Source organism: Diabrotica virgifera, chromosome 1 (genome assembly GCF_917563875.1).
Source record: "Diabrotica virgifera virgifera chromosome 1, PGI_DIABVI_V3a".
Taxonomy (NCBI): domain Eukaryota; kingdom Metazoa; phylum Arthropoda; class Insecta; order Coleoptera; family Chrysomelidae; genus Diabrotica; species Diabrotica virgifera.
Genome location: NC_065443.1, coordinates 29,120,748 through 29,139,627, shown reverse-complemented (window position 1 = coordinate 29,139,627; position 18,880 = coordinate 29,120,748).

The following is an 18,880-nucleotide window of genomic DNA, read 5'->3' as shown; positions in this document are numbered from 1 at the left end:
AATCTTCCAATCCAGATTTTCTACTGCATGGCCAATTTTTGGTAAAGCCAAATCTTTGATGTCATAATTACAGACCATTTTCTTCAAATTAGTTAGAGCACGCCATATGTTCTCGTAGCTTGGCGTGTCCGTATAAGACTTCCTGGTCACTATATACAGCAAAGATCGAGGACCATCTTCCAATCGCAATACTCTTCCAATTTTAGGTTGTTGATTCCTTAACTCGTCCAGGCGGCCGAACTTTCTATTGAATACGGACGAGATTCCTTTAGTCATCTCGAGGTCTTGTGCAACACAGTGGGCTAGAGAGACGTTTTCTGGAACACCAAACAGATCTTGCTGAACTTCTGTGGTCACGCCGAATCTAGCACTCTTTCTTTCTGCGTAATTTGACATAAATTCCTTAAAACTTGGCTGTGGTGCATCTTTCATCTCCTGTTGGAGGACTCGGGCTTCCTCTGTTTCATTTGAGCCAGCATATGGTGCAAGACGATTTATGTGAATAACTTTTGGTTTACCGTTTGGTAACTTCTTAATTCTGTATATTACGTCATTTATTTTCTTCTTAACTTCATACGGACCTTCCCATTGTCTTTGCAGTTTAGGACACAGGCCTCGACGACGTTGTGGATTATAAAGCCAGACAAGATCACCTACTTCGAAGCTTTCATTCTTGCAGCGAGAATCATATTGATCTTTCATTCTGTCACTGGCTATCTGGATGTGTTGTCGGGCAAGTTCATGAATGTTGTTCATTCGTAACTTCAGGCGGTCTACGTATTCTTCGCCTGCAACATATTCCTCGGAAGGTCTGCAGCCAAACTCTAGGTCGCAGGGCAAACGAACTTCACGACCCAACATCAGGCAGGTTGGTGTTTGACCTGTAGTTTCATTCACGGCCGAGCGGTAGGCCATCAGGAATAAATGAATGTGTTGGTCCCAATCTCGCTGATGTTCAGATACAACTTTGGACAAGTGTTTACCCATCGTTCGGTTCATCCTCTCGACCATTCCATCTGATTGAGGATGCAGGGGTGTTGTTCTGGTCTTATTGGCACCAATCAATTTACAAACGTTTTGGAAAAGAGCTGACTCAAAGTTTCGCCCTTGATCGGAGTGGATCTCCAAGGGAACACCAAATCGGCTGAAGAATTCTTTAACAAGTACCTCTGCAACGGTAGCAGCTTCTTGATTCGGTAATGCATAGGCCTCGGTCCATTTCGTAAAATAGTCCATGGCTACCAGAATGTATTTATTTCCAGCATCGGTTTCTGGAAATGGACCTGCAATGTCGATTGCTACTCTTTCCATAGGACTTCCAACATTGTACTGTCTCATGGGTGCTCTCTTTTTACCAACTGGACCATTACCGGATGCACACAGTTCACATTTCCGGCACCATCTTCTTACATCATCTTTACAGTTCACCCAATAGAACCGTTCTCGAACCTTTTGCAGAGTCTTCGTAATACCAAAGTGTCCACCTGATGTACCGTCATGCAACTGACGCAATACTTCTGACACTTTACTTTTAGGTACAATCAACTGAAGCTTAGATTCTGTACCATCATCGTTCTCAAAGGTTCTGTACAGAAGATCATCTTTTAGTATCAGGCAATTCCATTGGCTCCAGTAGGCCTTGACTTCCGGACTACATGCACTAATGTTTTGCCAACTAGGTCTCTCACCTCGACGCATCCAATCCAATACTCTTTTTATACATGGATCGTCTTCTTGGGCTTCTTGTAACTGTTGTGGCTGCCATTGCTCATTAACGACGGTGGTTCGTCTCACGGGGCAAAATCGTTCCTCTAATTTGGCACAGTGATTACAATTTGCACTGCATGGTCGTCTCGAAAGGGCATCAGCATTTGAATGAACTCTTCCGGCCCTGTGTTCTATCTCATAATCATATTCTTGAAGTCGTTCTAACCATCTTGCCATCTGGCCCTCTGGATTACGGAATTGTATGAGCCATTTTAGAGCAGCGTGATCTGTTCGAAGAAGGAACTTTCTGCCGTACAAGTATTTATGGAAATGTTCGCAAGCCTTCACTACACCCAGCAGTTCTCTTCTGGTAACGCAATAGTTTCTTTCTGGTTTCGACAGGACTTTGCTGAAATAAGCGATGACTTTTTCCTGTCCATCCTGGATTTGTGAGAGAACAGCTCCTATGGCACTGTTGCTAGCATCGGTATCCAAAACAAATTTTCCTGCCTGTCCCGGGTAGCTTAATATCGGTGCACTGATCAGAGCCCTTTGTAGTTGTTCGAAAGCTTTTTGACACTCCTCACTCCATGTATATTCTTTGCCCTCCTCCGTCAACTTTGTTAGGGGCTTGGAGATATTGGCAAATCCTTTGACAAATCGTCGGTAATATGTACATAGGCCAAGGAAACTTCTAATTTCATGTTTATCTTTTGGTACTGGCCAATCTTTAATTGCATCAATCTTTTCAGGATCAGCTGTTACACCATTACTCGATACAATATGTCCTAAGTACTTAACTTCTCGTCGAAACATGTGACATTTCTTCGGACTTAACTTCAAGTTCGCTGCCCTCAATCGTTGAAAGACGTCTATTAGATTCTTGGCATGTTCATCAAAGGACCTTCCAACCACAATTACATCATCCAAGTAAACCAGGCATGTTTTCCATGTTAGACCTCTTAAAACTGCCTCCATTAATCTTTCAAATGTGGCAGGGGCATTACATAAACCAAACGGCATAGCCGTAAACTGCCAAAGCCCTGATCCTATCGAAAATGCGGTTTTCTCCCGATCGGCTGGCTCCATGTCTACTTGCCAATATCCACTTTTTAAATCGAGTGTGGAAAACCAACGAGAACCGGAGAGAGTATCCAATGTATCGTCTATTCTGGGCAAAGGATAACTATCTTTTTTTGTTACCGCATTGAGCTGGCGGTAGTCGATACAAAAACGCGTTGAACCATCTTTCTTCTTTACCAGAACTACTGGTGATGTCCATGGACTGTTCGATGGTTCAATTACCCCTTGTTTGTCCATATCCTTGATAATCTCTTCGGCTTCATCTCTTTTCGCAAATGGAAGTCGTCTAGGCCGTTGTCTGATTGGCTGAGCGTCTCCGGTATTTATTTTATGCGTTACTATGCTTGTTTTTCCCTTATCCTTCGTGTCAATAGCAAAAACATCTTGATACTTTATCAGCATAGATGTCACTTTTTCCGTTCGTTCATGATCAAGATCTTGGCATCTTTCAATGATTATCTCAACAAGCTCCTTTGGATACTTCGCCTTCGATGATTTCTCATTGGTATTCACAGAGCAAATTGAAGCCACGGGAACACACTGCCCGATCAAAGCTCCTCTACTTAACTTGATAGCAGTTTCCCTTAAATTCATAACTCTTACAGGGATCACATCTCGAACTTTTACCAAAGTTTTCGCCGTTAGGAACTCGACATTATCCACATCTTCGACCATCCTTAAACTTCCCTCTCGGCAGTGTCCATCAAGCATGGTCATCAGAATTTTCTCACTATTACCGGGTATGGTTACGTCGCATGTAGTAAGTAAGCGGATGACATCTTCTTTGTCGTCGTGAAAGGGCAACTCTTCACCATTGATCTTAAGAACTCCATTTTGAACATCCAATATTGCCCCCACTTTCCTTAGTACGTCCATCCCCAATATGAATTCGTCGGAGATCTCGGCAATTAATACTTGATGTTCAACTGTGGTCTGGCCAATGGATACTGACATATTAGCCTCGCCATATGTATTAATTAGCTCACCAGTCGCTGTTCTAAGCTTTACTGTTGCAGGTGATAATTTATTATGGTCTCGTACTACATCTGGACGTGCGATAGTTCTCGTTGCACCTGTATCCACCAAAAATGATCTACATCTATTACTGATACGACCTTCGATGTATAAGTTGTGGATTCCACCGGAGGACGTAAGGTTGACAGTTACTATGGGGGCTCTAGTTCTCGAGGTCGGCAGTTGCCCCTTGGTGTCGACCCGCTCTAGTTTTCCGACGGCTGTACGATCTTCTTACAATTACGACAAATGTGGCCTACGTCTCCACAATTCCAACATCTAGGCTCGCGTCTCTTTGGCATCTGATTACTTAATACTCTCCGTATCATTTCCTCCAGACGTTCATCGTTGTGTTCGTCACTTTCTTCAATGGTTCTTACTCTATGGCCTCGTGAAGTTTGACTAGCCGTTTCGTGTTCCAATGCAATAGCAAGTGCTTCATCTAAAACTTTCGGTCTTGCTAGTCGTAAAGCTTTCTGTAGTTCATTATCTTTCAGCCCATTGACGAAGGTATCTACTGCAATTTCTTCTAAAACGCTGTCTGGCACCTCTGGATAAGCCAACCGCACCACACGAGCCACATCTGCTTCAAATTCTTGCAGATTCTCACTTGCTCGTTGACTTCTACTTCGCAGTTGTGCTTTGTATACTTGTTGTAGATGGGCATCTCCATAGCGTTTTTCTAGACGAGTGAACAAGGTCTGGTAACAATTTTCTTGACCCTTAGGAATTGATCTTAATATATCTGCAGCATCACCTCGCAAAGCAGCAGTCAAGGAAACAGCCTTTTCCTGTTCGGTCCAATGATTGGCGGTCGCAATAGCTTCAAATTGTCTAAGATATATGGACCAAGAGGACTTTCCATCGAATGGTGGTAATTTGAATCTCATATTATGCGACGTTTCGTCTCTCGGTAGTTCATCTTTCACTACCGGATCTAACGCTGCTGCATTAACTGATGGTTGTACTTTTGTATCGGTTATCATGCTCTCTAGTTGTTTGATCTTTTCTTCTACGGTCTCTACACTTTTCTGCATCTTATCGAATGTTCTAGAAACTTCTTCAAATTTCTCGTCATTCTGTCTACAAACGTCTTTAATTACTTGAGAAACACTTTCAAATTTCTCGTCGCTTTTTCTAGAAGTTTCATCGATCTTTTGAGAAACACTTTCAAATTTCTCGTTGTTCTGTCTACTAACTTCTTCAAGTTTCTCGTCGCTTCTTCTAGAAGTTTCATCGATCTTTTGAGAAACACTTTCAAATTTCTCGTTGTTCTGTCTACTAACTTCTTCAAGTTTCTCGTCGCTTCTTCTACTAACTTCTTCAAGTTTCTCGTCGCTTCTTCTAGAAGTTTCATCGATCGTCTCAGAAACAGTTTTTAATTTCGATAAGATTACTTGTTCTGCTGACTGGAAGTGGAACGTCTTTGGGTCTTCTCCGTTCTTCGTGAGGACATCCTCGAGTCGTGCTTGTAGGACTATCTTGAGCCCACTGCTGTCCAGATCCCGTTCCTCGAGCTGTTCACGGAGCTGTTTTACTGTAAGTTCTTGTAGCAACATCTTTGGTCGGCACACACGTACTTTCCAAAATGTCTTTTAACAGTCTTTCCGAATACCGAACAATCAACGCACTTTAACTATTCCCGACGAATAAAGTCCAAAAGTATTTTAAAGTCTTTCCGAATACCGAACAATTAACGCACTCCGGTTATTCCCGACGAATAAAGTTCAAAAGTCTTTTAAAGTCTCTCTGTAATTCACTTATTTATATCGCACTAAGTTAACCGAACACCGACACCAACTGTAGCGTGATTAGTGTAATTACTTCTAATTACAATAAAACTAGCGGTTCGTAATTTATATACGACTTTATTTTTTATTTATACAAGTTTACTTTACAAACTTTAGCTTAAGACTAACTCTATTTACAAATATGTCCTATTTATATATGCGATACAGATATTCCAGAAATATCTATATATCTCCAGCTATGTCCATGTGACTCGACCGCTTGGACCTCATCGGCGCTGCATCGGCGTATCTCGAAACATCGATAGTGTTCTGTCTGTGCGGAGACGGGAGCTGGTATACGAGGGTAGGTCAATAATTATTTTGTTACAATAGTAAACATTTCTTCCTTTCCTTCAAAAACTCTATCAAACTCCAATCTCAACAAACTGGTATATATTATTACAATGACATATAACAAAAGTCATTAAAATTTAAATATTTTTCCCTTATTCCGCAACGATGAGCTGCCCAAATACCCAAGTAGGTGGAGGCCAAAAGACTAAAGAAGAAGAATATAAATATAAACATAAACATAAACATAAATAAAGTATAACTATGTGACGTCACGAGTCGTTCGAACTATTTTAAATACACAGAAGATTTTAAATTTGTACTTCTTGTATAAGTTATTATGAGTTTTTGAAGCGTGAAATTTTGGAAATCTCATTTTTAAACAAAACTGAACATTATTATGTATTAAAAAAATGTTCAAGTTCCCTATTAAACACTTGATGAAAAATCTTACCACGCGATTAGAAATTAAATTCATTAAAAAATAATCAAATTTTACCCAGATATCGAATTTTAATCCTAAATCAGCTTCTGGCAATTCTAGTGTGATCACATTTTTTCCTTTTTATTTTATAAAAAAACAATATATAATACATATTGTATAGTATTACCTGATTTAATACAGAATATAATTTAAATGTATTCATTTAATGAATAATAGAGTAAATTATAGGCTTTCAAAATTTAATGAATACCAATTATTTCTATATGAACTAATGAATTAAAATTTCTGTTTCAGGTATGAAGCCATTTATTCTAGTTTTAAAACAATGTCCATATAATTAAACAAGAGAGTGAGTATTATACATTAACATAATTTATTGACGTGCAATGTCGGCGCAAAAACTTTTTAAAAAAGTTAATATAAAAATGCATGTACAATGAGCCAATTAACTGTAGTGCGGCAGGTTTATAGTCTAAGAGCTAGTGAACCCTCCGACTAACGGTCTTCCTCTAAGGCTGGAAATTTTTATGGTGACAATTCATAGCACACTAACACTAAAAACCATGACCTGGCAGGCATCAGCCCTGCACGTGTATCTACCAGGTGAATCGAAAAGTGCATAGTTTAGGGGTAAAATAAACTTTCTCCTGTAAGGTTTAAATTTAAGTATGTGTTTGAGTAAGTTATTTAGAAGAAATGTGTACAATGACAGGCGATTCTGAACAGCATAAGACCTTGACAGGTGAAGGAAAAAATTAGGGTTTTTTCCTAAAATAATTTTTTTGCATCGAACAAAGTTTTTTTAGGTTTTTTGAATCATTCCAAACAGAAAAGGTCTTTAGGAACTTTTCTTTTAGGTTCATTGTTTTTAACATATAAGCGATTAAAAAGTTTAAAAATTGCGAAATCAGTAATTTTTAACCCAGAATCGGACATTTAACTGAAAATTTCAATGTTGTTAAGGTAGGTAGATATTCTTTAAACATCGATTGATGAAATCCCAAAGAGTTTTTTTCAATACAATATCGAAAACCCTTTTGTTTTTTAATTGCTAATCAAGCGGGCGCGACACTGTAGTATAAGTGAGGACGTTTGAGTTTGCATAAATTCATTATCTCAAGAATATGCAAACTTGAAGAGATATCTTCAGTCAGGTCGATTTCTATTTTTAAATTAGGACTTTTTGGCATAGATATAAAACTAGTGACGTCATCCATCTGGGCGTGATGACGTAATCGATGATTTTTTTGAATGGGAGTCGGAGTCATGTGATAGCTCATTTGAAAAGTTATTTAATTCTCTATTCAGTAATATAAACCTTAACATAATTATTTTTACAGGATGTGCAAAAATTTTTTCTTTTTTTTAGTGTAAATTAATTTAATAATTTTTTTTTATTCACACTGTATAAATAATTATATTAATGTTTATACACAACCCCTACTCTTATTTAAAAAATAATTGATTACGTCATCACGCCCAGATGGATGACGTCACTAGTATTATAAATATGCCAAAAAGTCCTAATTTAAAAATAAAAATCGCCTTGTCTGAGGATTTCTCTTTGAATTCGTCCATTCTCGAGATAATGAATTTATGCAAACTCAAACGTCCTCACTTATACTACAGTGAAACTAATAAACACACCCAAAAAAATACAACTTATGTGAATCAAAGCACATTCAGGACTTACACATAATGAACATGTAGACCAATTAGCTAAAAATTCCCTCATCCATGAAACAGTAAGCAAATATCAGGCCTGCATTCTAGAAGCTTTTGCTGTTTTAAGCACTGAACGGATGAAGAACTGGAAAACACACTGGGAAAGGTACTGTAGCATATCAACAATACAATACAGTTTGATACAACCGATTATTTCGGAAAAACCTTGATATAATAATTTCACCCTCCCTCGCAAATACATATCCACCATCAGTAGAAATAGATTTGGACATGCATGTTATCCTGCACATTTATTTAAAATAAACATATTAGATTCGAATGTTTGTCAAGAATGTGAGGTTAAAAGTGACTTGAACCACATATTTTTTGAATGCAAGAAGCATAAACACCTAACCAATCACATAATTAAAAGAATTATAGACCAGAACATCCCACTCCCTGTAAATATTCTCTTTATTCTGTCACTTAATAAAAAGAAAATTTTTGACTGTTTGGTATCTTTCTTGTCGGATAGTAAAATATTATTGTAATTAGTTATAGGTATTTTTAAAAAAATATGCTTAAAAAAATTTTTTTAAAAATTGAAAAAATATAATAAAAAAATGAAACAAAAAATTACAAAAAAATTTTAAAGAAAAAAATCACTAAGAGGATTTAAACTTCCGAGAGGTTGAACCGGGTTGACATCTTATCGTAGTGACAAAAAAAAACCAAAACAAAAAAAACAAAGCAAAAAAAAACAAAACAAAAAAAAACAAAAAAAAATACAAAAAAAAATGCATTTATTTTAAATATTAACATTAATAATTTTATTTGTAAAATGTGTAGTCTATGCGTTCTTGATAAACATTAAGTATAATATATTTATAATATTTATTAACATAGTATGTACATTAGCTGTGATAAGTAGGTAGAATAAGACGTAAAAAATTGTAATATTATTATAACAACCATGTTTCACTAATTGGCAATATCTTTAATGCATTTACTTTTGATTGAGACTGGCTGAATGACTATAGTACAAGCCAAAAAAAAAACCTAAGAGAAAAGTTACTAAAGACCATTTCTGTTTGGAATGATTCAAATAACTTTGTTCGATGCAAAAAAATAATAAAAAACCCTAATCTTTCTCCTCGCCTCGCAAGGTCTTATGCTGTCATAATCGCCTGTCATTGTACACATTTCTTCTAAATGACTTAATCAAACACATACTTAAATTTAAACTTTACAGGAGAAAGTTTATTTTACCACTAAACTACGCACTTTTCGATTCACCTTGTAGATACACATGCAGGGCTGATACCCGCCAGGTCATGGTTTTTAGTGCTGGTATGCTATGAATTATCACTATACAAATTTCTAGCCTTACAGGAAGACCGTTAGTCAGAGGGTTCACTAGCTCTTACACTATTACAACAGATGGTTTTCTAAAAAAAGGAACTTTAAATTGTTTCACTTCTATTATAATGTCCATGAACCTAGCAGAGCAAGGTTAGCAGAATGGAATCAGACCAAGTGCATAATTAGGTGCTAATTAGGTGCTAATTAAGTACCCCAATCGCGAATTTAGTGCTCCTTTTTTTTTTAAATTATGACGTGTTCTGCCAGGTACATATGAACTCAGCAGAGCACAACCACAAAAAACATCAAATCGAAAAGTGACCAAGCTTATAATTAAGTACTAATTTGGTGCTAATTTAGTACCCCAATCGCGAATTTAGTGCTCCTTTTTTTTTAAATTATAACGTGTTCTGCCAGGTACATATGAACTCAGCAGAGCAGAACCATAAAAAACATCAAATCGAAAAGTGACCAAGCTTATAATTAAGTACTAATTAGGTGCTAATTTAGTACCTCAATCGCGAATTTAGTGCTCCTTTATTTTTTAAGTTATGACATGTTCTGCCAGGTACATATGAACTCAGCAGAGCACAACCATAAAAAACATCAAATCGAAAATTGACCAAGCTTATAATTAAGTACTAATTAGGTGCTAATTTAGTACTCCAATCGCGAATTTAGTGCTCCTTTATTTTTTAAGCTATGACATGTTCTGCCAGGTACATATGAACTCAGCAGAGCACAACCATAAAAAACATCAAATCGAAAAGTGACCAAGCTTATAATTAAGCACTAATTAGGTGCTAATTTAATACCCCAAACTTGAATTTAGAGCTCCTTTTATTTCTTGCTTTTATACCGTCATATGTACAGTTTTGTAGTGCGGTTATCGAGATACACTACATTATGTCTTTTCTAGATCTTATTAATAATTGCTTTTATTGCAGGTGTTTTTACAGCACTTGGATTTCTAGAAAATATCATTCACCTCTATGCATGCGTTTTGAGTAGAATCAAAATAATGTAGACTTTTTCTGTAGCAGTCGAACTAGTCCAGTTTATTGAGGTTCTATAACTAGATAATTGTTATTGATAATGTATTTCATTTTTATATTTTTTACACGTCTAGGCTGTAGATTATAATCTAGAATTTTACATAACACGACACACAATTGAGGATTCTGAATTTTAAAATACTTGTAGACGAAAAAAAATATGAGTTCTTTAATCCGAAATCTCGAAATTTGAAATTTGAGATCCTGAAATCTTTTATCCAAGAATGTGGAACCTCAGACTTGTAATATATGGATTAATAAATGCAGAACTAAGCATTATAGTAGATAGAGTTGAGGAATTCAAATTCCTCAAGCCTGGGATTCCCGCGTTGCAAATAATAATTATTTAATTGCTAACGTCTATGCTGACTGGCGCTTTTAGAGGGTTTCGCTGTCCTTGGATTTCCCTAAACGGTCAGTTGAAAGCTTACAACAGTAGTCATCGAATGTCCAAAATCCGCGCATAAAATGAGTGGTCCCGGAAGACCTCGGGTGATAGACCGCGAAGAAATAACGGAAAAACTGTTGCTTTACAAATCGGAAATTATTATCTTAGGAGATAAAGTTTTATCGAAAAATTTGTGGGAGAAAATTTCGGAAGAACTTGGTGGGAAAAAAACCGGCTTCAACGGCTTGACTTTGTACTGACCTCGCATAAACTTGAATGCAGTACGCGCCAAAATTTGGAAAAAAAACTGAGCATGAAATTCGTTATTAGGGCACTTAATTAGCACCTAATTAGCACCTAAATTTAAGATAGGTATGTTTGGACTTTTTTGATTTTTTGAGGTAGTACTCTAATGACTTCATATGTACCCGGCAGAACATGGCTTAAAGGAAAGAAAAAATGAAGCATTTAATTCGCGATTGGGGTACTAAATTAGCACCTAATTAGTACTTAATTATAAGCTTGGTCATTTTTCGATTTGACGTTTATTAAAGTTGTACTCTGCTGAGTACATATGTACCTGGCAGAACGCGTCATAATTAAAAAAAAAAGAAGCACTAAATTCGCGATTGGGGTACTAAATTAGCACCTAATTAGTGCTAAATTATAAGCTTGGTCACTTTTCGATTTGATGTTTTTTATGGTTGTGCTCTGCTGAGTTCATATGTACCTGGCAGAACATGTCATAACTTAAAAAATAAAGGAGCACTAAATTCGCGATTGGGGTACTACATAAGCACCTAATTAGCACTCAAATGTGAGATAGGCCAGCAACTCTATTGATGATGTTTTCAACGGCTTGACTTTGTACTGACCTCGCATGAACTTGAATGCAGTACGCGTCAAAATTTGGAAAAAAACTGAGCATGAAATTCGTTATTAGGGCACTTAATTAGCACCTAATTAGCACCTAAATTTAAGATAGGTATGTTTGGATTTTTTTTGATTTTTTAAGGTAGTACTCTAATGACTTCATATGTACCTGGCAGAACATGTCATAACTTAAAAAATAAAGAAGCACTAAATTCGCGATTGGGGTACTGAATTAGCACCTATTTAGTACTTAATTATAAGCTTGGTCACTTTTCGATTTGATGTTTTTTATGGTTGTGCTCTGCTGAGTTCATATGTACCTGGCAGAACACGTCATAATTTAAAAAAAAAGGAGCACTAAATTCGCGATTGGGGTACTTAATTAGCACCTAATTAGCACCTAATTATGCACTTGGTCTGATTCCATTCTGCTAACCTTGCTCTGCTAGGTTCATGGACATTCTATTATAGTCGAGGAAATGAAGCAGAAAAAATGGCAAAACCTCGCAATTTTTTCGTCCAGCATCGATTTGTACAAAAATTTGGGATTGGGCTCATTACACCCTCTAGTTCAATTTCTTGAGCCGTTGTACGCTTTTGGTTTTTTAAGGGTGAAAACTACCCCTAATTGTAAAAAATTATAAAATAACATTTTAAACCTTAATATTGTCAACATTTGGTTCTTATTAGTTACATAATGATTGTTTTGTGCTTCAAGATATACTATCATAATATTTCAACCCTTAAAACAAACCTTGTTGGAGATATAAAAAAAGTACTTATTCTAAAAGAATAATTTTGGCTTGCATCGATTTACATAAAAATTTGGGATTAGGATCATCTCACCCTGTACTTCATATTCTATACTGCTTATGGGCGTTGATAATTTTTAGGGGTGTAAGCTACCCCTTATTGTCAAAAATTATATAAAAACATTGTAAACTTTAATATGGGAAAACTTTGGTTTTGATTCGTTAAATAATGATTGTTTTATACTTTAGGATATAATATCATAATAGTTCAACCCTTAAAAGCCACCCTTAATAACATTACAGTTTTTATAAGTAGATATTTTAATAGATCTATACAGAAAAAAAACTAGAATTAAAGAATTACAAAAACACCTATTTACACAAAAATACGAATTTACAAATATATACAAATATAAATACAAATAGTTTTTTAGTCATCTTCCAGTATACGATCCGGTTCTGTGGGATTAGGTATACATTGAAAATTATCCATAAGCGAACTATCCGAATTTTTCGAAAAAAAATTCGTTTTATAAACATAGCTCCTTCATTTTTGGCGATAAAAACTTTTTTTTCAAATGACTTTGTAGGATACTTGAAGAGTTATCAGACTGTTTAAACTAAATTCCATAAGATCCCTTAGTTTTTAATTAGGGTGGGTTTAAAGGGCTCCAATAAGGGGGTGTTTGCTCGTAAATAGAGGTTTAAACAGCTATATCCCGCTAACTGTTCACTGTAATGAAAATCTATGAACAAGAGAATTTTACTTATTAAAAAAGCTACAATTTAGTAGTCCATCATTTTTTTCGTATCTCCAGTATTTTCAAAGATATTTTGAAGTAAAAGGTGAAAAATGGGAAATTCCAAAAAATTCATTTTCCTTTAAACTCCAATTTTTGTAAAATTAGGCATTTTAAATAGGTCAAACTTCTTGGATGTATTGATAATACAAATATAAAAGGAATTACGGAAAGGTGAAAACCAATTTTTAATTAGGAGGGTAGTTAGGGGGCTGTTTTCACTGATTTTTCCATAGAGAAAAGCAGGTACCGATTTTTTTGATCATAAGTCGCTTAATTTTCAGGAGAGAAACTTTTTATTACTATTTTTTGAGAGGTCTAACTGTATGCTTGAAAAAAGATTATTTAAGTTTTCCTCGAAAAATGCGAAGTTTTTCCGTTATTTTACTTTTAATATTTCAAATTATGCATTTGACAAAAAAAGCTAACTTTTAACATGCCGTATCTCGTTTTGTATTGGTCTTAAAGATATTACAGAGAGATAATTTGATTTGTGTTACTAAAAGATACAATTTTGATATGTACAGTTTTTTTGATGACATGCATATTTTTTTAGGTATTCTCAAAAAATCCTCTCGAAAAAGTCGATTTTTTCATCGAAAACTGTTACTTTCAAGCGCGAATAACTCGAAAAATATTAGTTTTACGAAGAAAATGTAAAAAACATTTTTTTCTTAGAATTTCCTTTTATATTGATTTGCATGGTTAAAATGTAATAAAAAATTCCCACCCCCGAGATGGGGTGGCAACCACATTTTTTTCTTATTTGGATTATTTCTTATTTGGATTACGTGGATTTTTTTCTTAGAATTACCTTTTATATTGATTTGCATGGTTAAAATGTAATAAAAAATTCCCACCCCCGAGATGGGGTGGCAACCACCCCCCAAGGTTTTAGCGTACAGCGGCATGATATAGAAAATGATCCTTGGACTATTCCCTACCTTCTGTGAAAATTTCATGCTGGACGAAAAAATTGCGAGCCAAAATACTTCAATTCCTCGACTATTAGTCAATATTGTGTGGCCGCTCCCGTATGAAAAATGTTTGTGATTGGGTGTATTTGCAAATTCCTGTTAAAAAAATGTTCACTTTATACAAATTAGAAGGATGTCGGGCGGAACTGTTTAAAACAAATTCAAAACATTATCTTTTTTGGTCCAGGTAATATTTTTTAAATTTTTTATGTCATTTATTGCTACAACCTTTTTGCGTTTTGAACTGTCAGACTCTGGCCATCTCAATTCACTTATTTCAAGAATACTCATATTTAGTCCAAAGAAATAAGATGGTTCTCGTGACACATCCCCCTCCAGGCCGAAACCAAATTTTTTGAGTAGTATAGACATCTATATTAATAACCTTTATGTTTCCTGTAGCCGATTTTGATGATATACATAGTTATAAACAAATGAAAATCAAAAAACGGTAAATTTTCGCTTTTTTCGTCTATAACCAAAAAATGAAGCATTTTAAACAAATTTGAGAGTAAGGAACTCATAAATCGTCTAAAAAATTTCAATGTGGCATTCGCTGAATTTGTCTATCCTTATTGGTTGCTTAGAAAATTTCAAAATAAATCATAAATTTCGAGTTTTTATAAATATTCATAACTTATGTAAAAATTAACTTAGAACCTTCTTATTACACAAATTGCTGAGACTTCTGGTGCTTAAATTATATTTTAAATTTCAAAGCATTTGTTTGTCCCAAATTCATTTCTTTTGCAACACTATAAGTCAGAAAATTATGAAGTTACAGTAAGACAGTTTATGGAAGAAAAACATTTTTATACTATTGACTTAATTAAAAAAAAATACAAAAAGTAATTTTAAACGGTGTAAAATTATTTTGCAAACACACGTCGGTTGTTTGCTTACTTATTAACAATTCGAATAACTTTTTAACCGTTACCCGTAGAAAAATTATTTTTTCATATTTGGAAAGACTGAATTTTTATACACATTAGCCCCGCCTTTTTTTAATTCACATGTTTTTGCAAAATTATTTTGCAGTATTTAGAATTATTTTATTGTCATTTTTTTAATTAAATTAATAGTATAAATTTTCTTCTTTCATAAACTATCCAAAGTATTAGTGTAACTTCATCATTTTCTGACTTTAGCGTTGCAAAAAAAAATTAATTTGGGATAAACAAATTAAATACATTTTAAACTATTTGACCAATTTCTTTGAAATTTAGGGTATGACTTAAGCACCAGAAGTCTTAGCATTCCGTATAGTAAGAACGTTATAAGTTAATTTTTACATAAGTTATATATTTATAAAAACTCAAAATTTATGAGTTATTTTGCAATTTTCTAAGCAACCAATAAGGATAGACATATTCAGCGAATGCCATATTAACGTTTTTTTATACGATTTATGAGTTTATCACTCTTAAATTTGTTTGAAATACTTAACTTTTTGGTTATAAACGAAAGAAACGAAAATTTACCGTTTTTTGATCTTCATTTGTTTATAACTATGTATATCATCAAAATTGGCTGCAGGAAACATATAGGTTATTAATATAGATGTCCATATTACTCAAAAAAGTTGGTTTCGGCCTGGAGGGGGTTGTGTCACCAACAGGATATTTTTTTTCCTTATTTCTCTGAACTAATTTAGGCGGTTCATTTTTTTATGGTATTGCGAACATTTCGTGGTTCTTCAGGCTTCTTATATTCCATGTACCTATTTTTCTTTCTTCAGAAAATGTATTGATGCTTCTGTCTGATTGGGAGATACTTAGCACCCCTGTTCCATTTAAACAAGCGTCCGTACCCGAAGCCATTGTATTTGTCAGCCATTTCCATGATTGTTTCTTGGGAAAGTTAGGTTTCAGGTGGTTTCCCATTGCCTTTCTAGAGTTTGTATATATAATGTTCTTGAACCACTGAGTGGACATAGAGCTTCAGTGAAAACGCGCCATCGGGTTCTATTTTGCGCTCAGGACGGGACCTCATTCCAAGACTTTCCTTGACCTCTTATCTCGTCCATGATGGATCTTCTCCAAGTTTGTGCTGGACGACCTCTTTTTCTTTTTCCTTGGGGATTCCACTCTTGGGCAGTCTTTGCAATACTAGAACTATCTTTTCGGAGTGTGTGACCGATCCAACCCCACTTTCTTGACTTAATTTCATTTTCGACCCTCTTTTGTTGGGTCAGGTGTAGCAGATCTTCGTTTTTGATGATGTTTGGCCAGAAAATACGGAAAATTCTTTATAGACATTTGTTAACAAAGACCTACAATTGAGACGCTCAGAGCAACAGTGACCTAACTCCAAAAACGAAGTTTTGAGATAAACGCAATCTTTGCATTCGTATTTACATTATGCTTATGGAATGGCGCTACAAATTATGTAGCGCCATTTAGCCAAATATATAGGTAGGTTGTGAAGACCCCTGTTAATCCGAAGATTTAATGTTACTGCTTTTATTGATATATTAATCTTCTTCTTCTTCTTTAGGTGCCGTGTCTCTATTCAGACGTTGGCCGTCATCATGTTTACAATTTCCTGAAATCCCTCTCTATCGGCTGCTGCGCAAAATAATTCTTCTACTGTGCAGCCACACCATTGTCTAATATTACGCAGCCATGAAAGCTTCTTTCCACCAATCCATCTCTTTCCCTCCACTCTTCCCTGTATTATAGGCGAAGCAGATGGTATTTAGGTCCTCGTAATTACAGTCGTACCTCGACATACGAGGATAATTCGTTCCGTAACCTTGCTCGTATGTCAAATTGCTCGTGTCAAAACAATTTTCCCCATTGAAATTAACTGAAATGTCATTAATCCGTTCCAGTCCCAAAAAAATCAGTTTAGTTGTTTGTGTTGAGTGTTTTTAAATAAGAAAAATGTTTTTACAAGAAAAAACATTTATTTATAAATAACAAAAATACATGCATATGTATTCTGCAAAAACATAAGAAAACGGAAGCGCTTAATTTTCGTCAGTGGTCTTCGCTTTTTTCGTCACACTTTGCTCATTTTCATCTGCAGCTCGTTTAACAAAACTGTCCAAAGAGGTTTGTTTCTTCCTCCCTTTCATACATCGCTGGTGCCTTCTCACATATGATGCTTTGTGTTAAGGTTCCTCCTTGAAGCTGCTTCTCTTTTACCCACACCATCATTAGTTTGTCCATCTTTTCATGGAGAGAGGTCCGGAGCTTGGAAATTATTGTAACGCTCTTAGCTGGCATTATACCCTTTATCACGTCCTTCAAGTTAGAAGTAGGTAGCTAAAAAGAGGTATGAATTTTAATAAAAAGCGGTTGCTCGTATCTCAAATTTTGCTCTCATCTCAAAGCAAAACATTGCTCGCTCGGCGGCTCGTATCTCAAAACACTCATATATTAGGGCGCTCGTATATCGAGGTACCACTGTATATGGCCTAAGTATTCTGTTTTTCTCCTCTTTATGATGCTTATGAGCAGACGTTCTGAATTCATGATTTGAAGAACATCTTCATTGGAAGTGTGCGAAACCCACAATATCTTTAGGATTCATCGATAGCACCACAATTAGAATGCTTCTACTTTGTTTAGCATTATGGTTTTAACGTCTATGTCTCAAAACCATACAATAGGATAGACCACACATAACATTTCAGCACCTTCTTTCGAATATTCATCGACAGGTTTCTGTTGCATATAACTGGTTTCCAGGTCATAAAAGCTTTCCGTGATATTTCGATCCTAGTTATTATCTCTTCATCAGAGTCACAATTTACATTTAACCAACTGCCAAGGTACTTGAAATGATTTACCCGTTCTAACTCCTCTCCATCAAGAGAAAGCTGACCTTGATCTATATTAATCTTTCCAACTTCCATCCACTTGGTTTTTGAAATGTTGATTTTAAGGCCTTTCCGATAACTTGCTTCACTGACTAGATTTAGTAGTGTGTGAAGATCTTGTAAATTTTCAGCAAGAATGTTTTTTTTAGCTTTTCAGCAGTTTTTAATAGTTTTTCCTTTCTTCCTTCTGTTTCGTCTGTATAATCTCTTTTACTGGAAACTACTACTTTGGATCTTTGGATTCTAGTTTGTAAATATTACTAATACATGTTGCTCCTCTTCATACTCTAGCACATTGAACTTTTTTGTTTGTCTGAATATATTGTAATCTTTAAATAAGTGACTTTAGATATCGTTTATATTTACAGTTAATAAACAATCTGCCTGATATATTTTCGTATCGTATCGCCTCTGGTAGTAATATACTAAATCATGTAAATCGGTCCTTTGTACGTAATCGAATTATATGTTTGAAACTTTAGTATATTTTTGCGCCATAATTCGTTAAAATGTGTTTAGCTTAATTGAAACATGGCAATTTGCAGGCGCATATTTTCGAACATTAAATTTGGTTAAATTGACTTCTGACATAATTGGAAAAAGCTACATTCAAACGAGCGCTAAACAGTTAACTCATTTTAAGCATGTCAGATTACTCAATTTCATAATAACAGTTTTCGTTAATGTCGCTAATAAAATATTACTCATATAAACAGGGATAAAAAACCTTCATCATACTGCTAATGGTTTCTCCGATAATAGCAGTGTCATAATAAAGATGCATTAATGGGTATAGTATTAATATGCAATAATCTAACTCGTATGCTTCCTCTTCCATAACGTATGAACACA